The sequence below is a fragment of the Opisthorchis viverrini genome, assembly GCF_000715545.1.
Source record: "Opisthorchis viverrini unplaced genomic scaffold opera_v5_242, whole genome shotgun sequence".
Lineage (NCBI taxonomy): Eukaryota > Metazoa > Platyhelminthes > Trematoda > Opisthorchiida > Opisthorchiidae > Opisthorchis > Opisthorchis viverrini.
The window spans coordinates 382,525-388,679 of NW_008751898.1; positions in this window are offsets into that span (position 1 = coordinate 382,525).

Consider the following 6,155-nt stretch of genomic DNA (forward strand, 5'->3'; position numbering starts at 1 on the left):
ATCACTCCGGTCAGCTCCTACAGGAGAGACTACCGCCTCGGTCAAGTCGGGGAGCAGATCCCTGTCACCAACGATCAGAATGCAAAAACTGTTCTTCTGTGTATGGAAAAGCTACCTGACTATGCAAAATACTCAGATGACTCTAATGTGGCTTCCAAACGTTATTTTCGGCTGTGTGGAACTTAACGCTCTCTCAATCACTTCACAAAGAATGATACCCTGAACAGCGTGGGGCCCCATTCTCCGGTATTCAATATCGTATATACCTAATGGGATACGATGCTTGATAAGTTTATTACCAAAAACCTGGACCTAAACACAGGAACGTCGTCACGTTCGAAGCTCAGCTATGCAACATTCTGTAGGGCATCGGTTTCCAGAAATATCACCTCAACACCACCGTGTGCAACACGGATAGTCTTGATTTTATTTACAGTGCGTGAACAGCAGGACCCTGGTTGGTAGAAAGAATCCTAAATCAGGTTGTGAGGTGAACTCTTACTCTAAAGATAGACACATCCACATGGTGGTCAGTCCCTATGGAATATACAGAATTACATTCCAAAAGCATGGTTTACCTTGCTATTTGCCTAAGCAACAGTTCTGGAGAATTTCATTACTTAAAGATAGTATTCCGCTTATCACATACATTGGTTTATACTAGTTGCCCACTGTCGATGATGTCCTTCCACTTGGCGCTGATGGTGGGATCCAATTTATTGTTCTGAGATTTTGACTTCAAGCTAGATATTTTCATTTTAAAGAACGCATGTCGGAAATCCTCAGGAACTTGGCGTGAGACGAGTATGCAGTTCATTGAACTTGCCAATGTGGGGTGTGAATGGGAATGATTTTTAAAGAAGCACCCAACCCTTTCATGTAAGATTCTGACTGCAAATCAGCAGATGTGCTTGGATACTTCAAAGAGAACCAAGAAAACCTCGTCAACTACCAGAATAAGCCGACTAGATGTCACCTCAGCGCCTCACAAACTGCGTCAACTACCGTTAAATTTCCATAATACAGAGGCACCGTAAGATTCTAAACTTCTTACGAAGGCCTTCCTCGGAGAAGTAAACTGACCTCAAACAGGAGCAAAATTCGTTAAAATGAGGATGCTCTGACGACAGCAGAGGTGAGCAGGCAACGAGCAGACCTAGTCCATCGTAGGTGGTTCATACGCACTCAACAAGTGCATTGCAGTAAGCAACGATACACGCTCACAGTACCTTGCGTGGCGATACGAGCACGTTATCTCGAATTTGTGAACATGACATCACAAATGAGTTTGGTTGTTGATCTGTTCGCCGAGCTTGGCAGTTGGATTGCAAACGTTTCATCACCAATCGAGATGACATCGTCAGTGCTATCACAAATGAGCATTTCAATAGAAAAAAGTCACGGTCAGTTACTTCCAAATACACGGAACACTAAAAATATGGTAGTTCCCGAAACGAGACAACCTCCTTAATGAAGGTTTATTCATTGCTATCTCGCGAGGCTTGCTTTCGAAACCATATATTCTGGGATCCCACCTTCGCACCTCCTCAAACCGGCCCCTCCCCCCTGATAAAACAGAATACTGACCAAACCAATACTAGAATGCGAACTTCGTGCATCAGGTTTCATTTGTTCCCGTTCAAATAAGGTATCTGAACAGTAGCACAGTAACAGCGTTGTTCTATTTAAGCGGTCGTGGCCATATGCAAACAGGAGTTGCCAGGCTGGTGTATCAACTTTCAGAGATTCTCAATATCTGACATCAAAATTAAAGCTTTCATAGTTACTTAGATCCGTTACAGTAATGGGAATTGGGTCGTATTCGAGTTCGAGACCCATCCTTCTAGTAACTGTAGGTCAGTATTAGATTTAGACTTTTTCCATGAAAATTTCGTCCTGTAAGTGTAGCCAGTCCATGCTTAAAAGCCGAAAACCACTGCAATACTGTTTCATCCTTCTTGTGAACATTCAGTAGTGCGTAATCCAGGAAGCTTCAAATCCGCGAATTCCCGACAGGTAGATTGACATCTTAGCTATTCGATGATGAATGACCGATCAGTGCCGACAGGACCTAGGACTTGCGCTTATTAGTATTTATTATCAATATCAATAGTAGTATACTAGTATTCGTAGTAGTATTCACCATAGGAAGCTATAGGTTGATGTGAACTCAACTCCGTCGCACCTAGCTTGGTTGAAACATTCAGCGTTAGGGATTCGATCTAATCATTGAGCTCGGAGTATTATCCACTAAGCGTGTGGACAAACCTCATCAGGCCTGCCGAGATGCCATCAGTATAGTGCTCGCTTTTTGTGCCGGTACCACAGCTTGGTACATCCCAACCTTGGTGTCGACTAGCAGGTTATGAGTGCTCTTAACACTCCTATGTGAGTGATCGAGTACGGTGCTTGACTTGGCGAACCCAGTATGCTGTCCAGTATCAACCGCCGAGTCTGTGGACTAGACGCTGCTGAGGTGGGGGCGATCGTCACAACACGTCATACCGTAATCCTTAATTTGGATGCAGGGTTTCTACTGTTGTAAACCCTAAGCGTGTTGGTAAAAGATAGACACTTCGAAGGCATTCATAAGTAGACACAAGCATTATGCCGCCAGGGTATATGCTGCGTTTAATTGCGGTACTTCAGCTTACAAATCTGCAAATAAAGCGCCGATATCCTCCCACACTCGTGTATGGATCTTTCACTCCTGCAGCTTGTAGCGACCCCGTCACTCACACTCTTGACTGCTCAACTCACAGTCGCTCACTGGATCGCGAGGCTTGTCTTTTTCTCATACGCACAAACACGTCGCATTAAGCTGACACATCGGACATCGATTGTCTGCACCGCCTAGTCAGCGCAGCAACCACTCATGTGCCGACGCGCCCACATACACGCACTGGGACCTACATAAAGGCAAACCGAACCCAGTCAAGACACCCAGACTCGCGCGCGCGCAGGGAGTCTACAAAGAGAGTGAAGTTCTGTCGTTTGTTTGTTTGTTAAGTTGAGCAATTTGGTTGCAAACGTTTTGTCACCAATCGAGGTGACATCAGTACGTTGCTAGCGTGCGTAGCGATAGGTTGATGGTTGTGCCACAGCCAAAGTGAACGAACAAACAACCATCTACGCTACTTGAACTGCCAACATCCTCCTCTATACAGGAGTGCAGTTCAGTTGTTTCCGATCCAAAAACTTTCAATGTAGCTGCCAAGTTTCAGAGATAATATCAATCGCGCTGCGGTCACTTCGGATCCCAAATTACTGTTCAACGGTATTCCATTCCTGAACATCAAAGTTCACACTATGAAGCAGGATGCGTGCTAGTAGCTTGCCTGCAGTACGAATGGAACTGATTTCTCGCTAGTTATATGTTTTCTGTAGGCTTTTTCTTCCATTGAATAGTGGTACAAAGGAGGCGTCCTTGAACATTTTTGGGCTTCAAGACTGTACACTCCAGGTGAACATTTGTCCGTCCACTTTGAATAATTCTGTCGATATTCCCTCTTCTGTGGGAGCAAGTCCGTTCTGCAGTTAAATTATTCCCTTTCGAAGTGCAGTCTTCGGAAATGAGTTGGAAAGGTTCGTCCTCACAAATGCCTGAACTAACTGTACAAGTTTACCCAACTCTAGGTTGGATGGGTTGTTAAGTAAGGTTTAGAGATTTGTATTCCTAACAGACCTCTAAACATACCGCGGGGTCGGTTGGTTCGGATGTCTTGGATTTTTTGCGATCAGTAAACTACATTAAAAAAAATACTGCAACCGTGACACGTTCAAAAATAATACACTGTCAAATCATTGATCGAACTATGTCAAGCCCTGTCTATAAGTGCTGTTGGTATAACTGGTTTGTCCACTAGTACAAAATGCTTATGTTATTTTTGCGATAGTTTACCTGTAAATCCGGATTAAACAAAACAAAGTCTTAATTACAATTTACATACGAGGGAAGCAATACGATAATTGTAGAAACAGGCAGTCTCTTCTATCCATTTTCATAGAGAGCTTTTTCACCTACGGGCGGAATAATTTATGGGAGACGTTGACCATTAATCAATTAGATTGATTTCAGTACAGTAATCTTTGTGCTGATAAAAATTAAATAGATGATACATCGAAATATAGTTAGCTCGGGTGCGTTTAATGTTTGTTGATCAAAAAGCTCCTGTCTTGTAGTGGTTAACGGCCCTATGGAGTCACTAGTGAACTGAACAAATTACTGATGTAAGCCAGATACAAAGTCACAAAGAGAAAAATACAAGTAAATTTTGACTCACAGTTCAAAATAGGAGATTCTGTAGTTCCGTATTCCGTTGAACCACCACACAAAGAATAGTTCTATCTTCCTGGTATCCCAGATCTCCGGTGATCGAAATATTATTCCACAAGCGTGAATATATTAGTCCAGTGTTTGTAGCTGAAATGTTTGTTCACGTTTAGTGTTAGCAGCGGTCAAATATAGCCAACCGGCGGTCACAACAACAGTCACTCAGCAAGTCTCAAAGTCACGTTGGAGCCAGCGCGCGGGCGGTAGCGGTTGTACTTCAGTAAAACAAACTTTTGTACAGCGATGTGACTGATAATGATGGGAAAAAAGAAGATGATACTGAGCATGAAAAGGAGCAGTTTACAACTGCAACAGTCTGTTTACCGAACTTAACAGTTAGCTTGCAAACGCTTCGTCATCAAACGAGGAGACATTACCGTTGCGCAGGAATGATATTTTCTTATTTGTTGACAAAACGTCCGAAAGTTAATTACGAAGTATGTTGAACAGATCAATGGCCACCTGATGGACCACCAGTTATGTGTATCTTTCTGCTATTCACAACAAGAATAAAAAGAGGAGTTAGTAACTCTGCATGTGTATTCGGCCTCTTGGTCCTTGTTCCTGCAGAGACGATCGTCTCATTGAGTTTCACCGGTTTGTCAGTTGCAAACGCTAACTTTCGGTACAAATGGACACATTGTGTTGCCCACCATCATCCGAACCATACGCAACCACACTGTTAGATCACATAGTGATTAGATTTTGAATGACATGGTGTATTCAAGACCATCGTTCATTTTTGGTCTCCACCAGCTTGTGTGGAATGAAAATTCGACTGCACACCTCAGTCTGAAGTGGAAGTTCGTAGTCACTTCAAATTCTACCGCCTCGGCCATTTTCAAGTGTGGTGAAAACGTGCTGATACACCGTCTTATTAGCTTGGAGCGTGTTGGGGACTGCGTTGCTTTTCTGCCCACTGTGGTATATCGAAAGACAGTAGCATGAAGCAGTCCTCAGTAGAAGCAAGCAACGATCATTACGAATAAATCACACAATCATCATGCTTAGGGCAAGAAGCATAGAGCTAAAATGTTTGTTTTTGACCAGCTAATAATCTGTCCGGTCCAGGAGCACCTTCCTGTGGTCCGAGTTGTTGTTGTAGCTGCAGTCACAAACTCACCTTCAGAATACACCATCAGTCTTCTTTCCCCAAATGATAAATAGGCGCTATCTGGACAGCAAACGAGCAGGCCGACTGCTTCCAGAGTTGCAATACATAATGTATCTAGCTACACCGTCATAACTGAGCATCCTAACTGATTTTGGCTAATTCGTTCCCTTCGTATGACAGAGCCACGTGCCCCGTAATCCCCACAACATCCACTGACGGTTAGATTTGACGTCGAAACTGATTCAACAAACTGTAACGTGATTGCAAATAGCTCCTTTCTCCGTACTTGTTGCTACTTGATTCAAGCGGGCTATAGGTGACCACGTTTACGCTTCCAGTGACCTCGGTTTACACCGCAACACCATTTGTGTGTTACACCCTCCACTCCCGTATTTGTCAACCGACACAATGCAAGAACTGGATGGAACTCTATGAACTCCGCCGACTTCAACCGTAATTCCTTCTCCCAACCCCGTAACCCCATCCCCACAACCGTCGTTCCAAAACAGCCGACTTATAGTATATCTCTGAATCAATCCGTTATGCAGACTGTAAATGTCAGTCTTAAACCGAGATGGTTTCAGTTCAAAGGTGCATTCGCTGTGGAAGGTATTTGACTTTCGTCCGGCTTTAGTTGAAGATTTCTGGGATTTCACACCACCAAATATGCTTCAAAGCGCTGGAGAACCTGGAGGACGGTTGCAAAAG